General features: G+C 38.9%; 1 non-coding gene across 1 annotated transcript; it reads left to right on the top strand.

Moving 5' to 3' along the window:
- The first annotated feature begins 6,927 nt into the window (after positions 1 to 6,927).
- Positions 6,928 to 7,034, top strand: LOC141650793 (small nucleolar RNA R71). The gene has a single exon (XR_012546808.1). It is a non-coding gene; the product is annotated as a small nucleolar RNA R71 (small nucleolar RNA).
- The last annotated feature ends 4,966 nt before the right edge of the window (positions 7,035 to 12,000 follow it).

Raw genomic sequence — 12,000 nt, 5'->3', positions numbered from 1 at the left:
AATCCACCATATATGCAATCTATGGGTCGACGACCAATGATGACAATTTGACGCAACAGAAGCATGAGTTAATCCCCGACGAAGTTTCAGGTATGATCTCTTCTTATGGCTGGCAAGCTTATATACGCAAGTCTAATGGACTATAAACAACCCGAAGAATCCTCAGGTCGAGAGGGACCTGGGGTATACTTTGACTTTCGCCTTGTCCAAGCCTCAGTCAAAGTAGGGGCTCTGTAGATACCCATATCCGTCGATATTGGAATTTATAGAGAACCCGACAAACACCCGATGATGATAGGACACATATATTTATTTAGTTGTCATTGTCATTATTTGGGTTCGTTTTACGATGTAGAATGAGCGTTGTCGACGGAGTATTTTATTAATTTAAATGATATTTAAATCAAATGATTTTTTAAGTGAATTCATTTTATTAATTTAAGTGATATTTAAATTAATGCTTTATTTTGAATTTATTTTGTCAAGATTATTTTATTGAAAATAAAATAAATATTTGATTTGAAAAAATCATTTTATGAGTATATTTGATTTGAAAAATCATTTATTTTAATGTGTTAATTGATTTGAAAAATCGATTTTAAAAGCGAAGAAAACTCGTTTTGAACATGCGTTTTGGAGCTCGATTATAGCTCGGTTTTTGAGCCCGTTTTCTTTACGAGTTGGCACGAATCTCGAGTACACTAACCAACCTAAGCCTCTACCCATCCAACACCAGTTCAAACCCCATAACCACGGCCCAAATCCCATCCCAAACACCCCCCAACAGCCCGCATAAAGCATGAGCAGTCCCCTGTTTTGCATGCCAAATCCCGAGCCCAAAACCCGCTTCAAACACCACCAAAACCCGAGCCCAAAACCCGCTTCAAACACCACCAAAGCCCGTCTGCCTCTCCCCCCTTTTTCCCTACTTTAACTCCTTATAAATACCCCCCTTCACCATACATTCATTCCGCTAAGTTCTCCATACATAAAACCATCATTCACAAGCTTTAAACTCCAGAAACAAACCCTAATTGCCTCCCAAAAACCCTAGACAAAACCGACATACAAACAGAGAATTAGTTTGTGTGTCCTCTTTGAAACCCTTCGTTCTCCCTTCAAACCTCCATCAAAATTCGAGTTTCTTGTTCCAAATTAACCATACAACATCCATCTACACATTAGACAAAGATTTACGAGCCAAATTGCCCTTGAGAGTACACGAATTCCCTCGAAAAACAGAGTGTTATACACTCTGTTTTCGTGGCTTTTCCTGTCTGTCCAGTTCTGTTTGTGCTCGTTTTTCGTGCCCAATAACCCAAAACGAGCAGGGATTGTTTTAATATCTCTGTTCTCCTCTCTTTCTAGTTTTCAAAACATCTTTTAAATCTAACTTTCACCATGAAACGAGTGAGAAGTCGCAGTTTGAAAGTTGCTGTCCAAATTTGCAAAAAACGTGTTGTTTGCTTTGTTTCTTCGTCGACGACGGCCTCTCGAGATAAAATCTACCATCGATTATGACCCAAGACGGTGTCAACGATACATGTAGGTTGAGGGTGCATCAAATCGTCCTCTTTCTCCCTTTTATTTCGTTTTTTTTATGTTTGTTTTTTATTGTTTCGTTTTATTTTGTTTATCGATTGTTATCATTAACTATGAAACTAGTTTAGTCCGAGTATGAATTAAAGTACCACCATGAACACCCGCGTTGACTTGAGATGGGAAAGAAATCCGCTACATCAGTCGGTCGTAACCCCCGTCTCATTTACATATCCTCGTGTTCAAGGTAGGGCATTAATAAAACGAATTCTAACTTCGTTCCTCGCTTTTGACCCCTCGTTTGTTTTGTTCAATTCGACCTACCCTAGGACCCTTCGCATGTTGGTTCGACCTCTGATTGTTAACATATAACTCGTTTAGATGACATTAGATCAATTTAATAACCTAATTAGACACGTTAGGGTACATCGACATAGCTCTAAAAATCAACTAACAATTTTATAACCTAATTGAACGCATCTCTCTTTTCACTCGATTTCTCACTAGCATAGGAGTGCGTGATTAGCACCTTCCTATTAACACTCGATGAGTAGCATTAATATCGTAACTCCTTGACCTAATTTGACCCCTTTAGGCCGTGTAGAATACACATTTGCAAGACATCTTTTCAATCGATCAACGTCGTTTCTAACTTGTTTTCTAGCCCGCTTTCGAACTTGTTTCGCAATCAATTGATCTAACTAATGAACCTGACCTAGGACCTAGGGTAGCCGTGTCTAGAGTGGCCATGGCTTGGCCGTGTCCTTTGGTCTTTCTTGCTTCGTTTGTTTTACATCGTTTGTTCTTTATTGTTTTGTCGCTTGTAATTTATCGTTTGTTCATCGAGTTGTAATTTTCAAGTTAGTTTTCTTTTATCGAGTCAAAACCTCTTCCAAAAACCTTAGTCTTGTTTGGTTAGATGGTTGTGCCCCAATGCATGTAAGAGCGTAGTAAATCGCATGTTGTTTAAAGCAACATGGCCCGATTTATGCTAATGCATGCTTTGGTGCGTAGCCCTATGTCTAATTCGATGAGATTAAGTGAAAGCACACATTACGAGGAGTGACCCATGGCCGTGAGTCATGTAAGCCGTGGGCCACCCCTTTGTGCACGTTTTCCTAGGCCGAATGGCCGTGTAATGCGTCATGTACGGTTTTGTGTATAGCGTTGTATTTTAGATCGAGTTGTATCTTTAATTTATCGTTATGTCGGCATGAAATGCCTGGGTTGTAATAGGATAGATCCCAACGGCTCCCCCATTCCCCCTAAGCCTTGTTTGCTTTGTTTTGTATGTTGTTAGATCAATCAACCCACATGCTAAATTACAACTTTGACAAAGTTAGTTTAGTTGCATCTAAAACGACATAGAAATTGTTGTCACATGTTAGGGTTTTAAAACGATGTTTGCATATCATATATCGTAGTAGCTATGACCTTGTTTGAAATCCGACACTTGACTTAGTAGAGGCCGTTATCGACGGGCGGGGTTAGGTGTCCTTATGGGCTTAGGAGTGCGTGATTAGCTACCTAATTGAACGCATCTCTCTTTTCACTCGATTTCTCGCTAGCATAGGAGTGCGTGATTAGCACCTTCCTATTAACACTCGATGAGTAGCGTTAATATCGTAACTCCTTGATCTAATTTGACCCCTTTAGGCCGTGTAGAATACACATTTGCAAGACATCTTTTCAATCGATCAACGTCGTTTCTAACTTGTTTTCTAGCCCGCTTTTGAACTTGTTTCGCAATCAATTGATCTAACTAATGAACCTGACCTAGGACCTAGGGTAGCCGTGTCTAGAGTGGCCATGGCTTGGCCGTGTCCTTTGGTCTTTCTTGCTTCGTTTGTTTTACATCGTTTGTTCTTTATTGTTTTGTCGCTTGTAATTTATCGTTTGTTCATCGAGTTGTAATTTTCAAGTTAGTTTTCTTTTATCGATTTAAAACCTCTTCCAAAAACCTTAGTCTTGTTTGGTTAGATGGTTGTGCCCCAATGCATGTAAGAGCGTAGTAAATCGCATGTTGTTTAAAGCAACATGGCCCGATTTATGCTAATGCATGCTTTGGTGCGTAGCCCTATGTCTAATTCGATGAGATTAAGTGAAAGCACACATTACGAGGAGTGACCCAAGGCCGTGATTCATGTAAGCCGTGGGCCACCCCTTTGTGCATGTTTTCCTAGGCCGAATGGCCGTGTAATGCGTCATGTACGGTTTTGTGTATAGCGTTGTATTTTAGATCGAGTTGTATCTTTAATTTATCGTTGTGTCGGCATGAAATGCCTGTGTTGTAATAGGATAGATCCCAACGGCTCCCCCATTCCCCCTAAGCCTTGTTTGCTTTGTTTTGTATGTTGTTAGATCAATCAACCCACATGCTAAATTACAACTTTGACAAAGTTAGTTTAGTTGCATCTAAAACGACATAGAAATTGTTGTCACATGTTAGGGTTTTAAAACGATGTTTGCATATCATATATCGTAGTAGCTATGACCTTGTTTGAAATCCGACACTTGACTTAGTAGAGGCCGTTATCGACGGGCGGGGTTAGGTGTCCTTATGGGCTTCCTAACACGTACGCTCACCCCTTACTCAAGATCTATGGTTTGTGGATCCGTCTAAATACCATTGGATTACGAGAGTCATTCAAATCGAGTGATATAGGGTACAAGTCTTTATCTTTAATCACTCGTAGTCGATTGGCTTTATGCTTTTCGATGAAAGGTGTAAAGTTGACTTGAACGGTTCCAAGTTCCCAAAACACTTGGTGGCGACTCTAATTGGTCTTAATTCGATTCGAAAGAACCCCGAGTCGATTATGCCTATTGTGGATCCCGCGGACGCAGTTCCCGAGGGCCTTGTCCACACCAACACGTCCGGATTGCCTGAAGACGGGCGGATTCTCCTGAATTCGCTCGGATTCGACCCCTTTTTACCCGGATTCAGTTCCATCCGTGTACAATGCATATCCCTTGTCGTTCTTCCATTCTTCAAAATATCTTGTGTTCTTCATTGTGGGGGCACTACTAAGGCATGGATAGCCTAGGCAATTGCCATCCCCACACTAAGCTAAAGCACTACACATCAATTGACATCATTAGTCCCTCCCTCACTTCTCTCAAACATGACAATTATCTTGATCAAAGTATATAAAAATCCAAAGATAACAAAGATGCAATATAAAAACTGAAATGCGAGTTAGGGAGTTAGAAATATTTACAAATGTTGGTTTAGGGAGGACTCCACCAAACTCTCATTCTTGATGAGATGTCAAGGGGGCATGTCCAAGGTGTTGTTGATGTTGCTCAACACCTTGAAGAAATAATCAAAAGCTTGTTCATTATCGTTAGAAAGCTCTTCAATAGACCTTGGCCCTTGTTGTCGGTCTTGATCGATGGCATTACCAATGTAGGGATTAAAAATCCCTTCGAATTCATCGTCCCAAAGACCACAAACTTCATTAAGTTGATTATTGAAAATCTCTTGATTTGATGGAGACAACTCTCCCAATTTCTTTTCTTGGCCAATGAGGCCATCCTCTTCTTCTTTGCTTGATTTTGATGAGCTTTGCAAGCTCTCCTTGTCACAATTCACTTGCTCTTTGAATGGAGCATCTTCAATTTTCTTCTTCCATTGGAGTTCCGACTTCTTCCTATCATCCTTCCTATATAATGATCAATCATGAAACACGGTTCATGCAAACGAGGAGCTCTCATAGTCTTGTCAAGATTAAAAGTTATGCTTTCATCTCCCACTTCTAGAGTGAGCTCACCATGTTTCACATCAATCACTGCACCCGCGGTGTATAAGAAAGGTCTTCCTAGAATGATTGGAATGTTGGAATCTTCCTCCATATCAACAATGACAAAGTCCACCGGATGAAAAACTTCCCAATTCGTACGAGAACATCTTCCCATATCCCTAATGGTGTCTTCGTCGATCTATTGGCCATTTGGAGTGTGATATTGGTGCATTTAAGCTCTCCCATCCCCAACCTTTTACTCACCGAGTACGGCATAACACTCACACTAGCCCCTAGATCACATAAGGCTTTGTTGATCGTGGTGTCGCCAATGGTACACGGTATTGAGAAGCTTCCCGGATCCTTTAGTTTTGGAGGTGAACTCCCTTGAAGTATTGCACTACTCACCTTAGTGAAGGTGATAGTCTCAAGTTTCCGGATCGACTTCTTCTTTGTGAGGATGTCTTTCATGTATTTCGCATAGGCCGGCACGTGATTGATTAATTCCGTGAAAGGAATCGAGACTTCCAAATTCTTCACAATTTCCATAAACTTTCCAAGTTGGTCATCAAATTTGGGCTTGGCTTGACGACTTGGAAAAGGAAGTCTAATGACACTAGGCTCCTTCTCCTTGACCTTGTCTTCATTTTTCTTTGAAATTTCTTCTTTTGATGATTCTCCATCTTTGGAGTTTTGCACAATTTATTCCTTATCGCTAGCTTCCACAACTTCATCCTCAACTTGCTTCTTCGGTGCTTCATACCTTGTTCCACTTCTCAAGTGAATGACACTAACCGTTTCATGTCTTGGGGGATTACTTTGAGGTGGTAATTGCCCCTTTTGTCTTTGTGAGCTTGAAGATGCTAGTTGAGTCAATTGGGTTTCCAACATCTTGGTGTGAGCTAGGATGTTGTTGATGGTGGTTTCCTTTGCTTGACTATCTTTTTGCATTTGAGTGAAAAATTCTTGTTGATTCTTTTGCATTTGGAGGACCGCTTTTTGAACATCAAAACCTTGGTCATTTTGGTGATTGTATGGATTTTGATTTTGGTAACCTTTGTTTTGATTGTAAAAGGGTCTTTGCTTTTGGTTTCTCATGGGAGGTGGGGTGTATGTTGTTTGAGGGTTTTGAACATTTTGGCTTTTGTATGAGAGATTTGGATGGAATTTGGTGTTCTCATTGTAATAGTTGGAATAAGGGGTACCACTCTTGTATGCTTGGAAAGCATTCACCTGTTCAATTGTTCCCCTACATTCACTTTGGTCATGTCCCAAAGTTCCACAATTCTCACATATCCCACTTGGGATTGATGAAGATGCCGTCATGGCATTAACATGATGCTTTGGTGATTTTGAGACTTCTTCAAGTCTAGCCATAGCTTTTTCAAACTTCAAATTGATTGTGTCAATGTGAGCACTAAGTTGAGCACCCAATTGAGTAACAGAGTCCACTTCATGCTTTTCTCCTCTAGTAGCCTTGCGAGGTCTACTATATTGTGAGTTATGGACCGCCATTTCCTCAATTTTGTCCCATGTTTGATTGTCATCAACTTCGGTGAACATTCCATTTGATCCCATGTTGAGAATGTTCCTTGAATCTTCATATAAACCGTTCCAAAATTATTGTACCAAGAACCATTCGCTAAGTCCATGGTGAGGACATGAGCGACAAAGTCCCTTAAACAGCTCCCAAGCTTCATACAAAGATTCTTCATCCCTTTGCTTAAAACTCGTAATTTGAGCTCTTAGCATGTTAGTCTTTTCCGGTGGGTAGAATTTTTTGTAGAAAGCTAGAGCCAATTTCTTCCAAGAATCAATTCCGAGAGTGGCCTTATCAAGGTCCTTCAACCATTGTTTCGCGGTGCCAATTAGAGAAAAAGGAAATAAGACCCATCGAATTTGGTCTTGAGTTACACCGGTTTGAGAAATCGCATCACAATAGTCACAAAAGGTTTCCATATGAGAATGAGGGTCTTCACTAGGCATCCCCCCAAATTGGCTCCTTTCGACTAGTTGGATAAAAGCGGATTTGGCAATAAAATTTCCGGTTAGATGTTGTGGTGTGGGAGTACCATTGGGTAGGTTCTCCTCGGTGGGTACGGAATGTGATGAAAACTTAGGCATTGTAGGTTGATTTTGGGTGGTATTTTGTAATGGGTTCTCCTCACCTTCTCTTGCAAAAGGGTTGATGAACTCAATAGTTGGTTGAATATCTACAACCTCACCAATACCTCTAAAATTCCTCCTAGCAAGTCTCTTATTGGTTGTCAAAGTTCTTTCAATTTCACGATCAAAAGGTAACAAATCACCTTGTGACCTTCTAGACATGCAAAATATCAAACAACTTGAAAACAATTAGAACAAACCTTGAGGAGTTTTACTTCCCCAAGGCAAAGAAAGACACAACTAATAACAATATAAGAAAATCTAAATCAAGCTAACACCGTCCCCGGCAACGGCGCCATTTTTAATCGGTCCATTTCGTGTTCACAATTGAATAGATGTTGTCGTTGGGTCACGTCCGAATCAAAACACAATTTATAGCTTCACAAACAACTCTACAATTAGTAAAGAGGCAAGTAAAGGTCGGATCCCAAGGGACGGGAATTGAGATGAGATTTCTATTTAAACTAGTGGTGTCTTAGGGGTGTCATAATTTGGGTTGATGTAGAAGGTCACTAACTAAAATAACAATGGAAATAAACAAGCAAGATGAATTAAAAGGGTTGTAAACAATTGATAAAAAGCACTAGGGTGTCATGGGGTCATAGGGGAATCATGAGAATTGATCATACAAACATGTTCTCAAATTATAAGCAAGCAATTATTGTTGTGATGGATTGAGTTGGGTTATATCTTACAATCCTAGGAAAGTTTGGGTCCCGGAGCCGAATCGATTAGATTGTACAACACCTACAAGTCGACTTAATCTTCCCTACTCAACAACATGCATGGTATAATGAGACTCGAGTTGGTTTATGTCTTACAAGTCTCATTGAAAAGATAGGTGATGGGTAAAAAATGCAAGGATTCATAGGCTCGTATTTCATCAAACATAACATGTGCATGTGTTGAGATCAAAACAAGCAAGCAAATAAATCATGAAAGCATATTAATTTAAGCATGAATCATTCCCCATGTTGGTTTCCCCTAATCACCCATTAACCCTAGCTAAGAGACTACTCACTCATTATCATGTTGATCATGCTAGCAAGGTTGTCAATCATACCAACAAAATGAAACATGATGAACAAATGAAAGTAATTAACAATAATTAAAAAGGGATTAAGAGGATTATACCTACTAATGATTCCAATAATAAAGCAAAGATAAAAGCAGTACTTGATGCTTGATTGAGAGGTTGTCAATCTCCCAATAATAACCCAAATAATCTTCAATTACCCAAAATAAAGGATGAACAAGAGAGAGATTAAGGAAATAAAACTTGTATTAAAACTTGATTAATTGTTGATTACAAAACTAAAGAGAGATTTGATTGGTATTAACTACTCTAAGAATTGATAAGAAGAACCCCCTCTTCTAATTAGACTAATGGGGTATTTATAGTGGAAATTAGGGGGGTGCATTAGGGTTAACTAAGGGCTAAACTAGTAATTAAACTTTTTAGATTGAGCAGGGAGGAGCCGATATTTTTCGAAGGAAGGGCTTCTTTCTTTGTAGCTTGGAGAAGACGAAATTGTGCTGTACAGGAATCCGTGCGTTTTGGAGTCGGGACGGGCGGATTCAGGCGGGGGAAAACGAGCGTCTTCTGGGGAATCCGGTCGGATTCTGGTGGCTGCTAACCCGGGCGTCTTTGGAGGAAAACGCACGGATTGTGCTTGTGGAACACGGGCGGATTGTGGAGAAACCGCACGGATTGTACCTCAGCAACATTTCTTTTTCTTTTCTTCCCTTTTCTTCATAAATTCCTTGGGGATTTCCTTGGGGACTCAAGGATCCTTTCTCAACATTGCTCATCTACTATAATATGTACAAAGGCCTTCTAATCTTGTCTCTCCTTGATGCTTGGTCATTGGATTCGATCAATTTAGTCTCATTTTGCCTGAAAATGCAAGATTCTTACTCCTTTCCTACCAAGGGATCAAAATCTCAAAGAATATGCAAAACAAAGAACTAAAGATAATAAATGACCCAAATATGCACTAAAAAGCATGGGAACAAGGCTAATTCGGGGGCTAATTATGCGCTAATTATGGTCACATCACTATTAATGTCACATGCGCACTCTGGCTTGCATCTCACCATAAGAACGGATGGGAGCATCAATCCCAGCGATAATATCCCAACTAAAAGGCTTGGATCTCACCTGTGTCCGATATGACCAAGACTCTTACATTCAACCACATAAGACGTAAACTCTCGTGTAGAATGACATATGCCAATGACCATAACCAAGCAAGAAATTTACTTCTCTAAGATTAAATTTCTCCCGGAAAAGACTAAGATAAAACTCACTTGCCAGAACAGCACAAGTGACCAAAACCATACATGCCAGAACAGCACAAGTTGCAAAAACCGTACTTTCCAAAACAACACAATTAGCCAAAACCGTACATGCCAGAACATCACAAGTAAGCCAAACCCTCACTAACCAAAACAGCACAAGTAGGGCGTAAAAGAAAAGAGATAAATCGTACTTGCTAGAACAGCACAAGTAGTCAAAACCATACTTGCGAGAACAGCACAAGTAGGCCAAACCCGCACTTGCCAGAACAGCACAAGTAGGGCGTAAAAGAAAAGAGATAAACCGTACTTGTCAGAACAACACAAGTAGGTTAGATCCGTACTTGCCAGAACAGCACAAGTAGGGCATAAATATAAGTCAAGCAAGAAAGCATAGCATTATGGCAATTTCACAAGAATACGACACACTACAAGTAGTTACTTAGAATAAATCACTCATACTTGAAATATGATGAAAACATGAAAAGGAGCAAGTAACAACCCATAAGTGAAATATAACCAACTATTTCATACTTGTATAACATGGCTAAACATTTTATTTCATATTTACAAGTTACTTGAGCTTAAAATAGAACAAGTGATAAGAAATGAATTAAGTGATACGAAATACGAAGCAAAACGTAAACAAACAAATGAGAACTCAAATATGAAGTATATAGCATCATTTCATACTTTTCTAACATGCATAAACAGTATACTTCATATTTACATGTTAATTAAACATAGTATAAACAAACGATAACAAATGAATTAAGTAATGGGAAACACTAAGTAAAATGTAAACAAATCCAAACCGAACCGCATTTAAGCTTAACAACTAAAATAGATGTTTAACATGTGAATGAGACATAAGCAAGGGGCTCCAATGATAAAAAGTTGTCAACACACCATAAAAAATCATTAGAACCAAGGTTAAGATGCATACCCAACAAGAAACATAAAACCCAATTTATAACAATAAGTTTAGTGCTCGACTACAACAAGGTCAACTTCAAACAGCCATAGCTTGAGTTCTAGATACGAGAATATGGTAAAACTAATTGGACGTGATAGTTTATCCTCTTACGGTTCGAACGGTAGGTCATAAGCCTAAAACAAACAAGTAACGAAGGAGTTATGACCATTTTACGAAAACTGGTCAGGCTGAAAGCCGCACTGCGGGCTGCTTTCCACGACACAAACAAGGCATGAACTTCATTCCCAATTCAATTTTATGATAGATTCACAACCCCAAATTAATCATATAACCAAATACCGTCGTAACTACGACATACCTACCATATCTCAACAGTAAACACCCACAACATGTAGCAAAGATCGTCGCAAACTACAAGATACATACAATAGCTAAACAACACCTCATTCCTAACAAACCAACTTTATCCAATTGATATTATTTGCAATAAGCCATCTCTATAACATAAAAATACAATTACAATATCAAGTAACATTAAAAATCCAACAAAATTCACCAATAACATTAAAGGTAGTAACTTTACTAGCTAAAGACTAAACTTTAACAATTAAAGTACATAATTTGATATGATACCGAGTAACTCATCACCGTTACCTTTTAGCTCTTCAAGGACACGATTCCGACTCAATAGCACTCCGGAATACTAAATCTTTCACATAGAATGGAGGAGAAGGAGAGGAGGAGATTGGAGCAAAAATCATAGGATTTCATTGAGAAACGAAGAAATGGCATATGTCTTAAGGTTTTTGAGTTTGAAGATTTTATGGTGGAAATCTCATGTTCCCTAAGGAAGAAGATGAAGAAAAGTTGCTGAAAAATTAGAAGAGGAACTCTAGAAGAAAGGAGGGTTTGTTATCTTAAAGATGGTCCATAGGTTTGTTTTGGCCCAATAACAAAGGCACTTAATTTGTGAGTCGATTTTGCACTAAAAAGACTCACACTACTACTTTTAAGGGATTCCGGGTCAAAATAAAACCAAATTATTTTTTATGAAACTAAAACAAAATTCTGAAAACAGAAATCCAAATAAATAATATACCAATTAAATCGAGTATTATTAAATTAGCGATTTTAATATGTTACCCATGAAGATAAAATATGCGGATGTTACAATCACCCCAACTTTAAAAAAGTTTTGTCCTCGAAACTTGAAAGTAGAAAAAGAAAAGTTGTAAAGATAAGTCGGATTTTCAAAGTTGGCAACCAAAACATTCACAAGGGTTGATATCTTAAAAATTAGAATTCCTTCAAAAAGTT

The sequence above is a fragment of the Silene latifolia genome, chromosome 3 (assembly GCF_048544455.1).
Source record: "Silene latifolia isolate original U9 population chromosome 3, ASM4854445v1, whole genome shotgun sequence".
Classification (NCBI taxonomy): domain Eukaryota; kingdom Viridiplantae; phylum Streptophyta; class Magnoliopsida; order Caryophyllales; family Caryophyllaceae; genus Silene; species Silene latifolia.
Note: the sequence above shows the minus strand (reverse complement) of the source record. Positions and strands in the feature narration are given on the sequence as shown.